Below are 19,052 nucleotides of genomic sequence, written 5' to 3' on the forward strand. Positions count from 1 at the left end.
AAAGTGACTACATCAAAATGCCAATCCATGAAAGCCTGTATCCTTCAATAATGTACTTTTGAAATAAACTATGTGCCAAATGAGAATTCATGGAGAGAGGTTGTACTCATATGTCTTGGAGTTTCCACTCCTCAAATCCCATTTTTACACAGAGGGGGCTTAAGAAACTATCCCTAGAGGAAAAAAAGAATATCTGTGGAGAAATAAATTCTACTGCCTGTTGCTCCCTGTTGGGATCCACTTCAGGTGAAAATTAATTCACTAATCTACTTGTTTTTAAATACAACAGGTTCCAATCCTCAACATTCTTTTTGAAGAGCTAAAGCAACCAAAGTTTGAATGTTCCTGATAGAGTGTTGAAGATGTAAATACTAAAGATATTAGGTTGGAGTCCTGCTGAGAAGGTGCAGGAAATGCTAATGAGAACTGGTAACAATGGTAAATTAGGGAAAACTATCACCAATAATCTTAGCAGTAAAAGGTAGTTCTCAAACACTTAGTGAAAGGATACCATGGATGTCACTTTAGCTTACCAGCTTCACTACAAAGACCCAGGCAGAAAATAGTCTCCTGCTACTATTTCCAAATTTGTCTAAGAAGTCTCATTGATAAACTGTTACTTAGAATCACAAGGAGAAGTACTCTCAGAAATGGCCTCCCATTTGTTTTTATAGAACAAGTAGGAAGGTCATATGTGAAGTTAAGCTGGCAACATACAATTTGATGCATATTCTTTCAAAATAACTAAAGCCATTTTATCAGAAATTGTTAATCACTGATTCTACTCAAAGAATGATGCAAGTGTTGGAGACAGGTTGTGCATCTTGTTCAATTTGCCTCAGTTACATTAGAATATTTGAAATTCCTAGTCATTCTTTTTTAAAAATATTTTTAATATTGAATGTTTTTATATTTTAAATTTTTTATATTTTAGTAAAATACATTTTACTTTATAATAATTGCATTACTAAACAGAAGCATTTTAATACAGCCTTCTCAGTTATAAAATGATCCCTAAATTTAATGACATTTATCAGATTTGTTTTTTTTCCTTGATTATTGTTTCTGGAGAGGGTTACATTGTGGCATTTACAAAGGGTCTCACATGTATCAACTATATGATAGTTGAATTCACCCCCTCCATTGCCCTCTTCTATACACACCTCCCCTGATTCATGGAATAGCTTCAACAGGTATCATTATTGCAATTACATGCATGTGTACACATTTTTTGCACCATATTCACATTCCTACCTCCTTTCCCTGCCACCTCCCCATCCTCACAGGTGCCAACTCTCCCCTCTGGGCAGTACCTGTTCTACCCTGCTGTTCTCCAATTTTGCAGAAGAGAAAGAGTAAAGAGAAAAAGAAAAGCATAACATGTTTGCTTGTTTGTGATAAAGGTAGCTATACAAGGAGTTTCCTTGTGGTATTTTTGTGTATATATGTGCTGTACTCCCAACTGGTTTATCTCCTATAATTATGTACATACATACTACCTTAGTTGCATTCTTATGGTGGCTTCAGCCAGTTTAAAAATTCTATATTCATTCTTGTATAGAGAGCATATGACCCAAAATCAAATTCTTAGTTTCTTCTTTTACCCTACCCCTCCCATGTGTGGCCTCCCTTTAGTGTGACCAGTGTTTCATAATATTGCTGTGATTGTATTGTCTGTTTTTCACATATGAGAGAAAGCACATGGCTTTTGGCCTTCTGAGTCTGGCTAACTTCACTTAAGATGATGTTCTTCAGTTCCATACATTTACCTGCAAATGACAAAATCTTATTCTTCTATGTAGCTGAATAAAATTCCATTGTATGAAAATACTACATTATCTTAATCCATTCATCAGTACTGGGAGATCTTGGCTGTTTCTATAGCTTAGCTATTGTAACTAGTGCTGCAATAAACATGCATGTGCAGGTGTCTTTGTTGTAAGCTAACTTACATTTCTTTGGGTTTACCTCTTAGTGTGGTATGGCTGGGTCATTGGAAGGTCTATTTTTTGTTTCTAAAGGAGCCTCCATACTGTTTTCCATAGGGGTTTCACTAGTGTACATTCCCCCCAGCAGTGTATGAAGGTTTCTTTTTCCCCTTCATCTTTGTCAACATTTGTTATTGGTAGTGTAGTAAGGTGGAATCTTACTGTGGGTTTTTTTGTTGCTGTTTTTTGGTTTTATTTTTTTAAACTGTCAATTTTATTATTTATTTATTTATTTATTTATTCCTTTTTTCATTGTTGTGGTGGATGGAAGTACATTGTAGCATTTACCAAGGTTCTTACAATGTATCAAATATTTCACACTTGAATTTACCTCCTCCACTGCTCTTTTTCATTCCCCCCGAGAAATGCATATCATTTTTACATTAATATACATGTGTACACATTATTTGCACCATATTCATCCTCCTACCCCTTTTCCCACCACCTCCCCCATCCCAATGGTGACAACTCCCACATCAACAGAACCTGTTCTGCCCTCCTATTCTCTGATTTTGTAGAAGAAAAAAAACAAAAAAGATAAGATAAACATGACATTTTTTTGCTAGTTTGGGATAAAGATAGCTACACAAGGAACTTCCTTGTATTGTTTACATGCATATATATATTACAATCCCAATTGGTTCATCTCTACCAGTCCTCTTCACTCCTCCCTAGTCCCTTTCCTTGATACCTGTCAGTTTAAAATTTCTATATTCACTTCTGTACTGTGAGCTTATCAACCACATTCAAGTTTTTTGTTTCCTCCCCTTTTCCTATCCTAGCCTCCTCTTAGTGTGACTCATGTCCCATAATATTGACACATTTGTTTTAAGTCTATAATCCACATATGAGGGAGAACATGCAGCTTTTGGCCTTCTGAGCCTAACTAACTTCATTTAAGATGATGTCCTCCCATTCCATCCATTTACCTATGAATGACAAAATTTCATTCTTCTTTGTGGCTTAGTAAAATTCCATTATGTATAAATACCACAATTTCTTAATCCATTCATCAGTAATGGGCCATCTTGGCTGTTTCCATAGTTTAGCTATTGTGAATAGTGCTGCAATAAACATGGGCCTACAGGTGCCTTTGTAGTAACCTGACGCACATTCTTTTGGGAATATCCTTAGGAGTGGTATTCATAGATTGTATGGCACTTCTATGTTTAGTTTGTTAAGGATCTTCCATATTGTTTCCCATAGTGGTTTTACTTCCCACCAGCAGTGGAAAGTATTGCTTGCATTCCCACCAGGAGTGTATGAGGGTTCCTTTTTCTCTGCATCCTCACCAAGATTTGTTGTTAGTGGTGTTCTTGATGGTAGCTATTCTAACAGAAATGAGGTGGAATTTTAGTGTGGTTTTGATTTGTATTTCCTTTATGACCAGAGATGGTGAGCATTTTTTATGTGTTTTTCAGACATTTGGACTTCTTCCTTTGAAAAAGTTTTATTTAGCTTTTTATTGGTTCATTGATTTTGGGGGAATTAAGTTTTTTTAGCTCCTAGTATATTCTGGTTATCAGTACCTTGTCTAATGTATAGCTAGCAAAGATATTCTCCCATTCTGTGGTGTCCACTTCCATTTAGAAACCATTTCTTTCTTTCTTTCTTTTTTCTTTCTTCTTTCTTTCTTTCTTTCTTTTTCTTCTATTCATATGTGTATACAATGTTTGGGTCATTTTGCCCCCCTTTCTCCCACCCTCTGCCTTACCTACCCCACCCACTACCTTTTCCCCCCTACCCCCTTGCTACCAGGCAGAAACTATTTTGCCCTTATCTCTAATTTTGTTGAAGAGAAAGTATAAGCAATAATAGGAAGGACCAAGGGGTTTTGCCAGTTGAGATAAAGAGTTGAGTTTACTCACATTGCTTTCCTGTACATGTGTGTTACCTTCTAAATTAATTCTTCTTGAACTAACCTTTTCTCTAGTTCCTGGTCCCCCTTTCCTATTGGACTCTGTCACTTTAAAGTTTCTGCATTAGTTCCTTTGCATTGACGACATCAAATGCTATCTTGTTTTTTTGGGGGGAGCAGGTTTAAGAAGCCTCCATATTGTTTTCCAGAGTGGTTATACTATCTTACAATCCCACCAGCAGTGTACAAGGATTCCTTTTTCCCCACATCCTTGCCAACACCTGTTGTTAGTGGTGTTTTTGATGATAGCTAATCTAACAGGGGTAAGGTGGAATCTTAGTGTGGTTTTGATTTGCATTTCCTTTATGGCCAGAGATGGTGAACATTTTTTTCATGTGTTTTTTGGTCATTTGAATTTCTTCTTTTCAAAAAGCTCTGTTTAGTTCAGTTGCCCATTTCTTTACTGGTTCATTGATTTGGGGGGGAGTTTAGTTTTTGAGCTCCCTGTATATTCTGGTTATCAGTACTTTGTCTAATGTATAGCTGGAAAATATTTTCTCCCTCTCTGTGGGTGGTATCTTTAGTTTAGAGACCATTTCTTTTGCTGTGCAGAAGCTTTTTAATTTCATGTAGTCCCATTTGTCCATCCTTTCTCTTAGTTGCTGACCTGCTTGAGTTCTACTGAGGAAGTCCTTGCCTATGCCTATTGCTTCCAGCATATTTCCTGCTCTTTCCCATACTAGCTTTAAGGTTTCAGGTCGGATATTAAGGTCCTTATTTCACTTTTAGTTGATACTTGTACAGGGTGACAAACATGGATCTAGTTTTAGTTTTCTGCAGGCAGATAACCACATTTCCAAGGACCATTTATTGAAGTGGCTCTCTTATCTCCATCATGTTTTTGACATCTTTGTCAAAAATTAGCTGGGCATAGATGCATAGATTTATGTCTGGGTCCTCTATTCTGTTCCATTGATCTTCATATCTGTTTTTGTGCAATTAACATGCTGTTTTTATTGCAATGGCTCTCCAGTGTAGTTTGAAGTCAGGTATTATCGTATCTCCAGCATTGGTCTTTTTGCACAGTATTGTCTTGGCTATTTGCAGTCTTTTGTGTTTCCAAATGAACTTTAGGGTTGATTTTTCAATCTCTTTGATGAATGTCATTGGGATTTTGATGGAAATTACATTGAACATGTAGATTGTTTTTGGAGCATAGCCATTTTTACTATGTTAATTCTGCTAATCCATGAGCATGGGAGATCTTTCCATCTTCTGTAGTCTTCCTAATGTCTTTCTTCAGTGTTTTGTAGTTCTCCTTGTAGAGATCATTTACATCCTTTGTTATGTTTATTCCTAGGTATTAGGGGTTTTTTTGAGGCTATTGTAAATGGAAATGTTTTCCTATATTCTTTCTCAGTCTGTATATTGGTGGTGTATAGAAATGCTACTGATATTTGACAATTGATTTTGCATCCAGCTACATTGCTAAAGTTGTTTATAGTGTCTAGGAGTTTTTGGGTGTAGTTTTTTTTGGTCTTTTAGGTATATAACATGTCATCTGCAAATAGTTTGACTTTTTCCTTATCTATTTGTATTACTTTTATTTCTTCCTCCTGTCTTATTGCTCTGGGTAGGAATTCCAAGACTACACTCAATAGGAGCGAAGAGAGTGGGCACCTTTGTCTCATTCCTGACCTTAGCAGAAATGGTTTCAGTTTTTCCCAATTAAGTATAATGTTGGCTCTAGGTTTGTCATAATTTGCCTTTATTATGTTGAAGTTCATTCCTTCTATTCCTAGATTTACCAGAGCTTTTGTCATGAAAGGGTGTTGAATTTTATCAAAGGCTTTTTGTGCATCTATTGAGATGATCAAGTGGTTTTTGTCTTTGCTTCTAGTAATATGCTGTATTACAATTAATGATTTACATATGTTGAACCATCCCTGGATCCCTAGGAAGAAGTTGACTAGGTCATGGTGTATGATTTCGTGATATCCTGATGAATTCAGTTTGCCATTTTTTTAATTGAGGATTTTTGCATCCATTTTCATTACAGAGATGGGCCTATAATTCTCTTTTTTTTTGTTGTGTCCTTTTCTACTGTTGGAATGAGTGTAATACTGGCTTCATAGAATGAGTTTGGCAGTGTTCCTTCCCTTTCTGTTTTTTGGAAAAGTTTAAGGAGTGTTGGTATTACTTCTTAAAAGGTCTGGTAGAATTCAGTGGAGAATCAGTCAGGTCCTGGATTTTTCTTTTTTTGGAGACTCTTTATTGCTGCTTCAGTTTCATTGCATGTTATAGATCTGTTTAGGATCAGTTTTGGATGGTTATAAGTTTCTAGAAATTTGTCCATTTCTTCAAGATTTTCCAATTTATTGGCGTATAGGTTCTCAAAGTAGTCTCTGATGATTCCCTGGATTTCCTTGGTGGTTGTTGTTATCTCTCCTTTTTCATTTCTGATTTTACTAATTTGGGTCTTTTCCTTCCTCATTTTGGTCAAATTTGCCAGAGGCTTGTGAATCTTGTTTATATTTTCAAAGAACCAGCTTTTTGTTTCAATGATTCTTTGTATAGCTTTTTTTTTTTTTGGCCTCTATTTCATTAATTTCAGCCCTCATCTTTATTGTTGCTTTCCTTCTGCTTGTTTTGGGTTTTGCTTGTTCTTTTTTTTTTTTTTTTGGAGTTTGAGATGTAGCATTAGGTTGTTTATTTGAAGTCTTTCTGTCCTTTTAATATATGCACTTATGGCTATACACTTTCCTCTTAGGACTGCCTTTGCTGAGTCCCATAGGTTCTGGTAGGTGGTGTTTTCATTTTCATTAACTTCCTGAAAACTTTTAATTTCTTCTATGATCCACTGATCATTGAGCAATGTATGATTCAGCCTCCAATTGTTTGGAGATTTTTGACTGTTGCTTTTGTTGTTGAGCTCTGGTTTTAATGCATTGTGATCAGATGGAATGCAGGGTATTTTTTTCTATTTTCTTATATTTGCTGAGGCTTGCTTTGTACCCAAAGATATGATCTAGTTTGGAGAAAGTTCCATGGGCTGCTGAGGAGAATGTAAATTCTATTGTCATTGGATGGAATATTCTGTAGGCATCAGTCAGGTCCATTTGATTTAGGATGTCATTTTGTTCTAGGATTTCTTTGTTGTTATTTTGTTTGGATGACCTATCTCTTGGTGATAGAGGGGTATTATAGCCTCCCACTACCACTGTGTTGGAGTCTATATGTGCTTTTAAGTCCTTTAGTATATCTTTGATGAAATTGGGTGCACTGGCATTGGGTGCGTATAGGCTGATAATTTTTATTTCCTTTTGGTGTATTGCCCCATTTATTAGTATGAAGTGTCCTTCTTTATATCATCTGACCAATGTAAGCTTGAAGTCTACTTTGTCTGATATAAGAATTGTTACTCCTGCCTGTTTGCTGGGTCCGTTGGCTTGGTACATCTTCTTCAAGCCTTTCACCCTAAGCCAGTGTTTATTTCTGTCAATAAGATGGGCCTCATGTAAACAACAGCTTGTTGGGTCTTCCTTTTTAATCTAGTTTGGCAAACAGTGTCTTTTGATGGGGGAGTTGAGTCCATTAACATTCAGTGTTAATACTGATAGGTATGTAGTGATTCTTGCAGTTTAGTTGTTTTTGTGTTTAAGGATTTGATTGTGTGCAGTCAAACTAATGCTATTACATGCCATTACTTCTAGTGTGGTTTAATACTTCCTGTTCTCTTGTGGTTTTGTTTGCTTTCAGCTGTGTGCATAATTCCTTGTAATATCTTCTGTAGGGTTGGCTTGGTAGTCATGTATTACTTTTAGTTTCTGATTATCATAGAAGATTTTTATTGCTTCATCAATTTTGAATGATCATTTTGCTGGGTAGAGTATCCTAGGGCTGAAAGTATTTGCATTCAGTGCCTGAAATACCTCACTCCATACCCTTCTTGCTTTTAAGGTTTCCATTGAGAAATCTGCTGTTATTTTGATGAGTTTACCTTTATACCTTATTTGGTTTTTCTCTCTTACTGCCTTCAGTATTCTTTCTCTGTTCTCCGTGCTTGCTGTTTTTATGATAATATGCTGCGGGGAGGTTCTACTTTGATCAAGTCTGTTTGGTGTCCTGGAGGCTTCCTGTACCTGAATGGACAAAACTTTCTTGGGATTTGGGAAATTTTCTGTTATTATTTTATTGAGTACATTATGAATCCCTTTTGCTTGCATCTCTTCTCCTTCTTCAATGCCCATGATTCTCAGGTTTGATCTTTTGATGGAATTGTCAAGTTCTTTCATATTCCTTTCACAGCTTTTGAGTTGTTTGACTAAGATTTCTTCTGTTTTTTTTTCTTTAATTCCCATTTTTATCTTCAAGCTCTGAGATTGTCTTCCACTAGTTCTAGTCTGCTGGAGTGGCCTTCCACTTCCACTGTGTCTTTGTTTGACTAAAGGGACATTTTATTGCCAGGATTTCTGTTTGATTCTTTTTCTGGGGTTTTCCATATCTTTGTTCAACTCCTGTTTTATATTTTGTATTTTCATCTTTAATTCATATATCTCTCCTCTTATAGTGTCCTTTTTTCACTTTGGTGTTTGTTGAAGTCCTTTCTGAGTTCTTTTATTTGTTTCTGTGTGTTCTCATGTTCTTTATTTTTGATGTCTTCAAATTTCTTGAGTGTATCTTCTACATTCTGGTTAACCATGTCTAGAATCTTCTCCATGAATTTCTCAGTGATATCTGCCAATATTTCTTCTTGAGGGTTTTTATGTGGGTGTCACTGGGCTCCCAATGATTCTTACCATTTTTTTGTTGAGGTCATAAACTGGGTATCCATTTTCTTTGTCCACTGAATCCTGTATTGAATTATTTTTTTGAGGAGAGTAGTTTTCATCCCTTTTCTTATTCCCATCCCTCCACTTGGTGCTGTGCAACTATGTTTTTGATAGGCCGCTTGGTGGTTTTGATTGCCTGATTTCTTTCCCTAGTTTAACTTTTGTGTTGTGACTGACTTGGTTGTTAGCTAGTTTGATGTGCTCTTTATGTTCTTGGTATGGAGGTGTAATTTAGCAATAACAAATTCACAGGTTCAATGCCAGACCAGTTATTTACATATTATATACAAAACCCCTTGATGGTTATAGCTACAAGCAATGGGATTTGGGGGGTAGGTAATGGTTATTAGGCTAGCTGTAGATTTTGGGGAATTGGTAAATGTGGCACTAACAGGAGGCATAAAAGTGGTAGGTGGGTAGGAGAAGAGGTATAAGGTCTTCTGGGTTTTGTGGCCCTGTGTGTTTTTGGGTGTATTTCTGTTGTTGTAATGGAGGATTGCAGGGGGCTGGGGTTGTGTACAGTTGGTACAGTAGGCTAGTCAATGGGTGGTGAGTATGTAGAGGGAGAGGTAGTGTTATCACAGGCTAGGGGAGGATAGGAGGAGGAAGTGAAGATGGGGGAAAGAGTGGATGAGAAGTGGCAGAAAGAGTAGTTGGGAGGGAGAACAATGGGTTGTAGCACAGGAGAAAGAGAGAAAGTGAAGATGGTAAGAACAGGAATAAGAGAGAAATGATGGTGACGTTAATAATACAGGAATTAAAAGAGAGAAAAGAAAGAAACACAATAGAAAACACCAGGTTCAAGGACCACAAAAAGTTCAGTCTTTTGGTAAAAGTCTGGAGTTATTCCTTAGATGTCCAATCCTGGTATTGGCATACAAGCAGAAGCTCTGATGTGGTTTTACCAGATGACTAGCTTGTGAATAATATTTGGTTCTTCTGTCCACAAGATTAGTTGGGATTGTGAGTTAAGGTAAGACTGCTAGCTCATGCAAGGTGGTCAGAGCTGTTGTTTATCATCAGGCAGCAGCTGTGTTACCCTTCACCTGCAGCTTGGTTTGGCAAGGTGGGGCAATTCTGTTTTGAATGCTACCCTCTGTCCCAGAGAATGCTGCCCCATCCCTGCTCTCAGCCTTTGTGTTTTTTCTGATCTCTGCTGAATGCTGGTGACTTCTCAGAGGTTGGCTTTTAGAACCACTCCCACTCTCAACATTTGCTGGTTTACTCACTTTAGTTCACTGACAGTTCAATGCTGACAGTTCAGCTCCCTGCCCTACCCCCACTCTCTGGGGCAAGTTCAGTGCTCCACCCCAACCTCTACTGTCAGTGTTAGATTACAGTTTGCTGTTTATGCTTTTCAGTTTTGCTGAGGAGGGTTTCAATCTGTTGAGGAGTCATGTGTAGTGCCTGATGCTCATCTGTTCATTCTGCAGTTTCACACAAGCAGCTTTGGAGTCAGTTGGCAGAGAGAAATGGCTCCATATTTTTTCAGTGCGGTATAGTGTAGGGAGGCTTTCCATAAGCTAGGTGTCCGGGATGGTGCAGAATTTAATTCTGATTGATACTCTGTCTTCTGTTTCTTGGGAGAAAAAAAGAAAGAAAGAGAAAAAAAGAAGAAGAAAAAAAGAGACATGGCCATGCTTTTGGTGATATAGCCATTTTCACGATATTGATTCTGCCAATCCACAAGCACAGATCTTTCCGTCTTCTGTATGTCCTTCACTTTCTTCCTCAATGGCCAAAGTTTTCTTCCATTTTGTGGGCTGCCTCTTCTATCTGGTGACCATTTCTTTTGCTGTAGAAAGGCTTCTTAGTGTCATGTAGTCCCATTTATCAATACTTTCTTTAATTGCTGAGCCATTGGAGTATTACTTAGGAAGTTTTTGCCTATACCTCTATATTCCAGTGTATTCCCTTTTCTTTCCTGAATTAGTTTTAAAGTTTCAGGTCTTATATTAAGTTCTTTAATCCATTTTGAGTTGATATTTGTACTGTGTGAAAGATACGGATTTAGTTTCAGTTTTCTGCCTGTGGATATAGAGTTTTTCCAGAAACATTTCTAAAAGAGACTGTGTTTTCTCCACCATATGTTTTGGACAAATGTGTCCTTCAGTGTTTGTGGTTTTCATTTTAGAGGTCTTTCACTTCCATGTTAAGTTTATTCTTAGGTATTTTTTGAGGGTATGGTAAATGTAATTGTTTTCCTAAATTCTTTCTCAGTCTGTTCATTGTTGGTATATAGAGTGCCTACTGATTTTTGTAAATTGATTTGTATCTTGCTACTTTGCTGAAGATGTTTACGATGTATAGGAGTTTTTTGATGGAGTTTTCCAACTCTTACAGGTATAAGATTATTTAATCAGCAAATAGGGATAGTTTGACTTCTTCCTTTCCTATTTTAATTCCTTGTATTTCTTATTCCTGTCTAATTGCTCTGACTAGGAATTCCAAGACTATTTTGAATAAAAGTGGAGAAAGTGGACTCCCTTATCCTGTTCCTCACTTTAGAGGAAATGGTTTCAGATTGGCCTCATGTAGTATGATGTTGGTTATATGCTTGTCATATATAGCCTTTATTATATTGAGGTACATGCCTTCTATTCCTAGTTTCATCAGGGCTTTTACCAAGAAAGGATGTTGAAAATTGTCAAGGCCTTTGCTGCATTTATTGAGATGATTATGCAATTTTGCCATTACTCCTGTTAATACATTGTATTGCATTTGATGATTTGCTTATAATGAAGTATCCCTGCATCTCTGGAGTGAAGAGACAACCCAAACAATGAAAGAAATATTTTCCAAATACTCATCCTTCAGTGCATTGATATCTAGAACATGTAAAGACCTCAAAAACATTAAGCAACCAAAGAGCAAATATCCCAATCAATGCATGGGTTATGGAACTGAGCACACACTTTCAAATGACCAAAAAATATGGAAAATGACAGATAAATACATGAAAAAAGTGTTCAACATCTTTTTCCAACAGGAAATGCAAATCAAAACTACATTGAGATTCTATCATATCCTTGTCAAAATGGCTATCTTCAAGAAAATAAACAAAATTATGTGTTCCAATACACATAAGAGGGGAATGAACTCTGATTCACTGTTGATCAGAATATAAATTGGTGCAGGCCTTATGGAAATCAGTATAGAGGTTTTAAAAAAACCCCAAATAATACTTCTATATGATGTAGCCATATCACTTTTTTTGTCATATTGGGATTTGAACTCAGGGCCTCATGCTTGTTAAGACAGATGCTCTATCATTGGAGCCACAACCCCATTCCTTTTGGTTTTCATTATTTCATTGTAAAAGTGAATAAGGTCTTCACTTTTATGCAGAGGCCAGCTTGGATTGCAATCCTGTTTACACTTCCTGAAAAGCTGCAATGACACCCATCACACCCAGGTTTTATTGGTTGAAATGGGATCATGAGCTTTTTGATTAGGCTGGCTTTGAGCTTCCTGATCTTCCTGATCTACAACTCCTGAGTAGCGAAGATTACAGGTATGAGCCACTGTGCCCAGCTACTTATAACACTTATGAGTATATTCTCAAAGGAATCAAAGTCAACTTATGAAAGAGATACCTGCAGAGACATGTTTATCACCTCAGTATTCACAACAGCCAAATTATGGAATCACCCCATCAACAGATGAATGGATAAAGAAAATATGATATACATAAACAATTGAGTATTATTCAGCCATAATGAAAAACTACTGATCATTGTATGTTGATTTTGTATCCTGATACTCTTCCAAAAGTGTTTGTCAGATCTAAGAGTCTTCTGGTAGAGGTTTTATGGTCGTTCAAGCATAGGATCATATAATCTACCAATACGCATAATTTGGCTTTTTTCCTTTCCTATTTATATCCCCTTTATTTCATCCTCTTGTTTTTCTTCTTCAGCTAAGTCTTCAAACACTATCTTAAATAAGAGTGGTGACAATGAACAAACTCATCCTGTTTCTTACTTTGGAGAAAATCTTTGCAGCTTCTCTCCATGTTGACTACAGGTCTGTCACATATAGACTTAATTATATGAAGGCATGATCCTTCTCTATTCATTTCCTTTATTTCATTTATATGATTTGTTATATTTATTGATTTGTGTTTGTGTAATCATCCTTCCAATCCTGGAATGAAACCAACTGGAGCATGCCATACTGTGTCTTTAATGTTTTGGTTAACTCAGTTTGACAATATTTTACTGAGAATTTTTTGTGTCTATGTTCGTCAAGGGAAGCAGCCTTGAATCGTGTGTGTGTGTGTGTGTGTGTGTGTGTAGAAATATCTGGCTCTGGTATCAGGGTAATACTATCCTTGTATAATGATTTTTAAAGTTTTCTTTAGTTTTGCATTTTGTGGAATGACTTGAATAACACTCATGTTAGTTTTTAAAAAGTCTGGTATAATTCAGCAGTGAATCTATTTAGTCCTGGTCTTTCCTTTATTGGGAGATTTTACTACTGTTTCAGTCTCTTGGTCATTATTCATATGCTTAAGTTTTTTGTAGCTTAATGTTTAATGTTGGTAGGTCATATGCATCTAGAAGTTTATCCATTTCTTCCAGATTTTCTGATCTATTAGAATACAAGTTTTCAAAATTTTCCATAATGATTCTCTGGAATTCAGTGGTATCATTGTAATATCATCTTTTTCATCTCTAATTTTACAAATTTGTGTCTTCTTTGTCTTTCCATTGGTTATTCAGCTATGGGTTTATCTGTCTTATTCATCTTTTCAACAAACAAACTCTTTTTTTCACTAATTCTTTTAGCTATTATATGTATTGTTCTTTCTGTTTCCATTTCATTAACTTAATCTCTGACCTTTATTATTCCTTTCTTCCTACTAACTTTGGAGATAACTTCTTCTTTCTTTCTTTCTTTCTTTCTTTCTTTATTATTTTATTGTTGTTCTAAGTAAGGGTATATTGATTGTGGCATTTGCAAAGGTTCTTAATATATCAAATATATCATACTTGAATTCATCTGCTCCACCATTGTCCTTTATAATTTCCTGCAAGGAAACTATGAAATTTCCCCCATTCCTGGAATAGTTTCAACAGGTACATCATTAAGTTATTTATTTAAGCTCTCTATGATTTTTTTAAAATTTTAAGCATTTATTGCTATAAATTTCCTTCTGAGAACCACTTTGATTGTTCTGACAGATTTAGGTAAATTTTCTTTTTATTACATGTTATGCTAGGAATTTTTAAATTTTCTCTCCAATTTTATCAATGACCCATAGGTTGTTCAAAAGTATATTATTCACTTTCCCTGTGTGTGTATGCTTTCTGTACTGTCTCTTGATTTCTAGTTTTATGTCATATTATCTGATAAAGTACAATAAGTTATTTTGATTTTCTTATATTTTTAAGACTAGCTTTATGTTAAAAATGTGATCTATTTCAGAAAAATTCAATGGGTGTCTAGGAAGAATGTACATTTTGTACTTATTAGGTATAATATTTACTAAATCCCTGTGAGGTACATTTGATCTGCAGTATAATTTGTCTCTGATATTTCTTGGTTGATTTTTTGGTCTGAATGGCCTATCATTGTTTGGTGTGGATTATTGAAGTCACCTACTATTATTTTGTTGGGTATATTTGTGTCTTTCTGTCCAATAGTTTGTTTTATATGAAAATGTGTGCCAATGCTTGACATGTATGTGTTTACAATGTTGTATCCTCTTGATGGATTATTCCCTTAATCAATATTAATTGATCTTATTTGTCTTTTCTAATTTTGGTTTGAAGTCTGCTTTGTGAAATATGAATGTTGGTACTCCTTGCATTCAGGTTCTATTTGCTTGGAATACGTTTTTTAAACCTTTCTTATGCAGGTAGCATCATTTGCCACTGAGGTGGATTTCTTACAGGCAGCAAATAGTTGGGTACTGTTCATTAATCCAATCTGCCATCTGTCTTTTAATTTGAAAATTGAGACCATTAACACCCACAGTTATTTAAGAAAGTTATACACTAATTCCTGGTATTTTGTTAGTTTGTATTGTTTGATTCTTTCCTAATCTTCATTTGTTTATCTGTACTTCTAGTGAGATTTATTATTCTCATGGTTGTGTTTCCCTTCTTCTGATGTGTATGGGCTAATTTTAATATCTTCTTCAGTGTTAGCTTAGTAATAATGACTTCCTGAAATTTGTGTTTATTGTAGTTTTTTTTGTTTCTCCTTCAGTTATGAAGATTATCTTTGCTGGATAAGGTAATATAGGTTGGCATTTATTTTTCTTTCAAGTCTTCAAATGCATCATTCCATGCCTTCCTCGTTTTAGTGTTTCTTTCATTGTTTGATGGGTTTTTTTTTTATGTAACTGAGGTCTTTGGTCTTGCAGTTTTCAATATTCTTTATTCTGTATGCTTAGTGTTTTAACTACAATTTGACATGGGGGGACGGATCTTTTCTGGCCTTCTTTGATACTCTAAAATCCTCTTGTTCCTTTATGATCTTATCTTTTCCAAGATTTGAGAAATTTTCTGCTATTATTTTTCTTTTATTTGTCAGTACTTACTTTATGTGCTAAATATGTGATCTACTTAAAATAAAATTCCATGAGTTGCTGGGAAGAATGTATATTCTGTAGCTACTGGATAGAATATTCTGTATATGTCTGTTGAGACAATGTGATCTTTAGTGTTATATTCTTCCAAAATACCAGGAAAAAGAAATAATTTTATCAGTTCCTATATGCTATGCAGACTCCAGGACCCCTGTCTGGTTAGACTGCAAATCGGCTCACTATGAGTCAAGTGTTAATTGGATTTTCTGAGTCTCTTAAGTCTTTCTTTATTTCTTTCATCTCCCCTCCCTTTGTTAGGCTGCTTCTTCCCTGTCTACTCTCTGAGTCACTTTCACTTTCTCCCAGTTCTTCTCTGTAAATTTTCTGATTTTTTAAAATTAAGCCACATTAATATCATTTCTATGCTTTTGATGTATGCCTCGTCTCCTTCTTCTTTGCCCATAATTCCTAATTCTGGCATTTTATGGTGTCCCAGGGTCTTATATGTTCGTTTGTACATTCTCATTTGTCTTTATTGTCATCTGAATGTTCAAATTCATCTACCCTTTTTTTCTATTTCTTCTGTTTCTGCACTGGATCTTCCACATCAGGAGCCAAATCATTGGTTGGAGCTTTTAATTACCTATATTCATTCAGTTGAAGTATTCACAAGTTCAGGTGGGATGAGGTTGTGGCAAGGTTGAGGAATAGTTTCTCACCACTGATATTTGGGAATAGCTCAGTAGACAAATATACACCTAACATGCTTAAGGCACTGGATCCATTCCCCAATGTGACTCAGAAAAGGGAACATTAACTGAAGAATCACCCACAACTCATAGAGAAATGGGCAATGAATATACATTAATTACCAATTGAAAACCATTACTACCACAACTCCAATAAATTTGAAGAATAAAGGAGCAATGATAATACTGCATCCACTAAGTATATAGTAGTTAATAAAGAGAGGAATCAAAGAAAATGGGAGGAATAATACTAGTGAGCACTCTTAGAAAAATAGAAAAAATACAGACAGAGAAAACAGGGGGAAATGAGGAAGAAGACTGAAAGAGATAGGGAAGATACAACTAAAAGTAAAGTGAGAGAGGAAAACAAACTAAAACATGAATGTACAAGCAAAAAGCAATGAAAATAAAAATTGTATAAGGGAGAAAGGTAAGAAAAAAGAGAAAAAACAGATTTAATTGAAGATGAATATTAAAAGAGAATTAAAAATGGAGGAAGGGAAAAGAGAGATGGAATAAGAAGAGAGAATTAAAAGTTGGTTATATGACTCATATCTATAACCTCAGCACTCCAGTGGCATAAGCAGGGGGACTGCAATCCCCAGGGTAGCTTGTGCCTATCTTTTAAAAAAAAATGGCAGGAGAGGAAAAAAGAAATTAAATATTAAATAGAGAAGTAATACAAGGCATGATAAAACCAAAAGAAAAAAAGTGTAGCAAAATAGAATTTCAAAATTTACATATAAATAAGCATAACTGATTAAAAATATCTCTATAGAAAACAAAACAAAAAACTAAATTAAAAATATGTTTATTATAAAAACAAATATAATACAGGTTTCTTATATTCTAAGGATGTCAGCCATATAAGCAGCAGTGCAAAATCTGGATCTATGTAGACTAACTTTTCTTTCTGTGGACACTTTGGCTGCATACCACCTATCAGAGCTATTTGTCTTCCTCTGTTATCCAATGTGTTGGTCTCCTGAAAATGACAGACCATGTTTTTTAGACAGAGCCAGTAGTAATGTTCTGCTTTCCAGGACTGGATAAGGCAAACTGCAAGGTTTCTGAAAGCAGACACTACTCTCTGGCACCTTCAAGTGCCTGGTCTTGTATCAGGAAAACCCTGTGGGGATGCATTGATCTGGAAAAATGCTGAACAAAGCCTATGCCCACTAGGTATCTGATATTCTGAAACTTCATTCCTGTCCATAATCACTTACCACTATTCCTTCCTCCCCCCAGAGCTATGATAGCTATCTTCCCTACTTGATGGCCCAAGTTGGAAGTGACTTCCACTCCCTTCTGTGACTCCAAACAGACTCTACAGCATGGGGATTACCACAGTTCTGGCTCAGTCCTTCCCCTATAGCTAGACCAACACTTCATACCACACTCAATGGATAAGTACCCGAAGTATGCTGTGGGTTCTGAGACACAGGATAATGTAAGAATAGACTCAGATAGGATCCTTTTGAAATGACTTTCCTTCACTGAACTATGACCAAATGACAGAGAGAAGAAATATTTTTCACATTCGTGTCTTAACATACACAAATGGACTCCAGAACCTCTGTAGCATTTGACTGAAAAATCTGCTCACTATGAGTCCAGTGTAAATTGTGTTTATGATTCTTTCTTTCTTTCCTCCTTTGATTCTTTCTTTCTTTCTCTCTGCCCACTCATTCTGCCACATGGTTTCTTCCCATCCACTCACTCAGGTTGTCTCACTCCCAGTTCTGCTTTCTAATTCTTTAAATAAAATTCTGTCCATTTGTAACTAAAACTATAGTGCTGGTTTTCTGATACTCTCACTCTTCCTTCCTTTTGCCTCAGTCCACTCCCTCTTCAGTTATACTCATATTGTACCCCATGCTAAGCAATCCACCCATGGAAGCAGCCTTTATCTCGCTGTTCCACTTTCCCCACTTTTAACTTTTAATATAGTTCTGTACATTCATACTGAAGCTTCAATACCTTCCTACCATCACTCATTTCAAATGGTAAGTTCTCTCCAGTAGTCCACTTTACTCCCCAGAGATGGTAGTAATTGGTATGCATAATTTATTTTTTTCTTTTTAAGCGTTGCAAAACTACAGTTAAATCTCATTGTAATTATAATTTCACTTCTCCAATAGCTAAAGAAGTTGATCGTTTTAATACTTATTTGCCATTTGCATATTTTCCTTGAAAAATTTAGTGTTTAAGTATCAGATCATTTTTCTTCTTACACAATTCTTATATTTTGACATTACTTATATATTCTAGATATAAGTCCTTTTACAGATATGTGATATTTCAAATACTTTTCCCTTTTTGTGAATGGTCTTTTTATTCATAAAACAACGTTTTTTGGTGAGAAGAAGCTTGGAGTTTTGTTCATTTCAATTTATCAATTATTTTTCTTTATTGATTAGGTATTTTCCTGTTCCCAAATCACATATATTTCTTATTATGTTTTAATCTGGAAGTTTTATACCTTTATATTAATTTTATATGTATGACCTATTTGAGTTGTTTAGCATATTGTGTGAAATTAATTATGGTAACTTAAGCACATGATTAGCTAGTTTTTTAGTCATCATTTGTTGAAAGAAAGCCGTAGAACACATATTTTATCAGACCTGAAATCTTAGTATGATTCTAAGATTTTAAAACTAATTTAAATAAACTAGTTTTTGTATCTTACTGAACGTGTTTTCCTAAAACTTATTGCATTTATACTCTGTCTTACTGGAACAAAAAAATAGTAAAAGGATGTAAATATTAATCGAAATAATAAAAAGATGCCTATTTTATTTCACTCTAAGAAAAATTCAGACTAAGGAAAATTATTAGCAATAAAAATGGGCATTCATAATGCTAAAGGATTTAATACTCCAAGAAGTCCCAACAATATTAAATGTTTATGTACCTAATAGCAGAGCATAAGTATATATCGGGAAAAGTGATGGAACCAAAAAAAATTTAAAAGCTCTCTATTACATTTGAAGACTTCCACAACCCTTTCCCATAATTGATAAATTAGGGAGGGAAAAAAAATCAGTAAACATATACTTGACCTGATTAGTGCTATCAACCAAC

The sequence above is a fragment of the Castor canadensis genome, chromosome 8 (assembly GCF_047511655.1).
Source record: "Castor canadensis chromosome 8, mCasCan1.hap1v2, whole genome shotgun sequence".
NCBI classification, from domain to species: domain Eukaryota; kingdom Metazoa; phylum Chordata; class Mammalia; order Rodentia; family Castoridae; genus Castor; species Castor canadensis.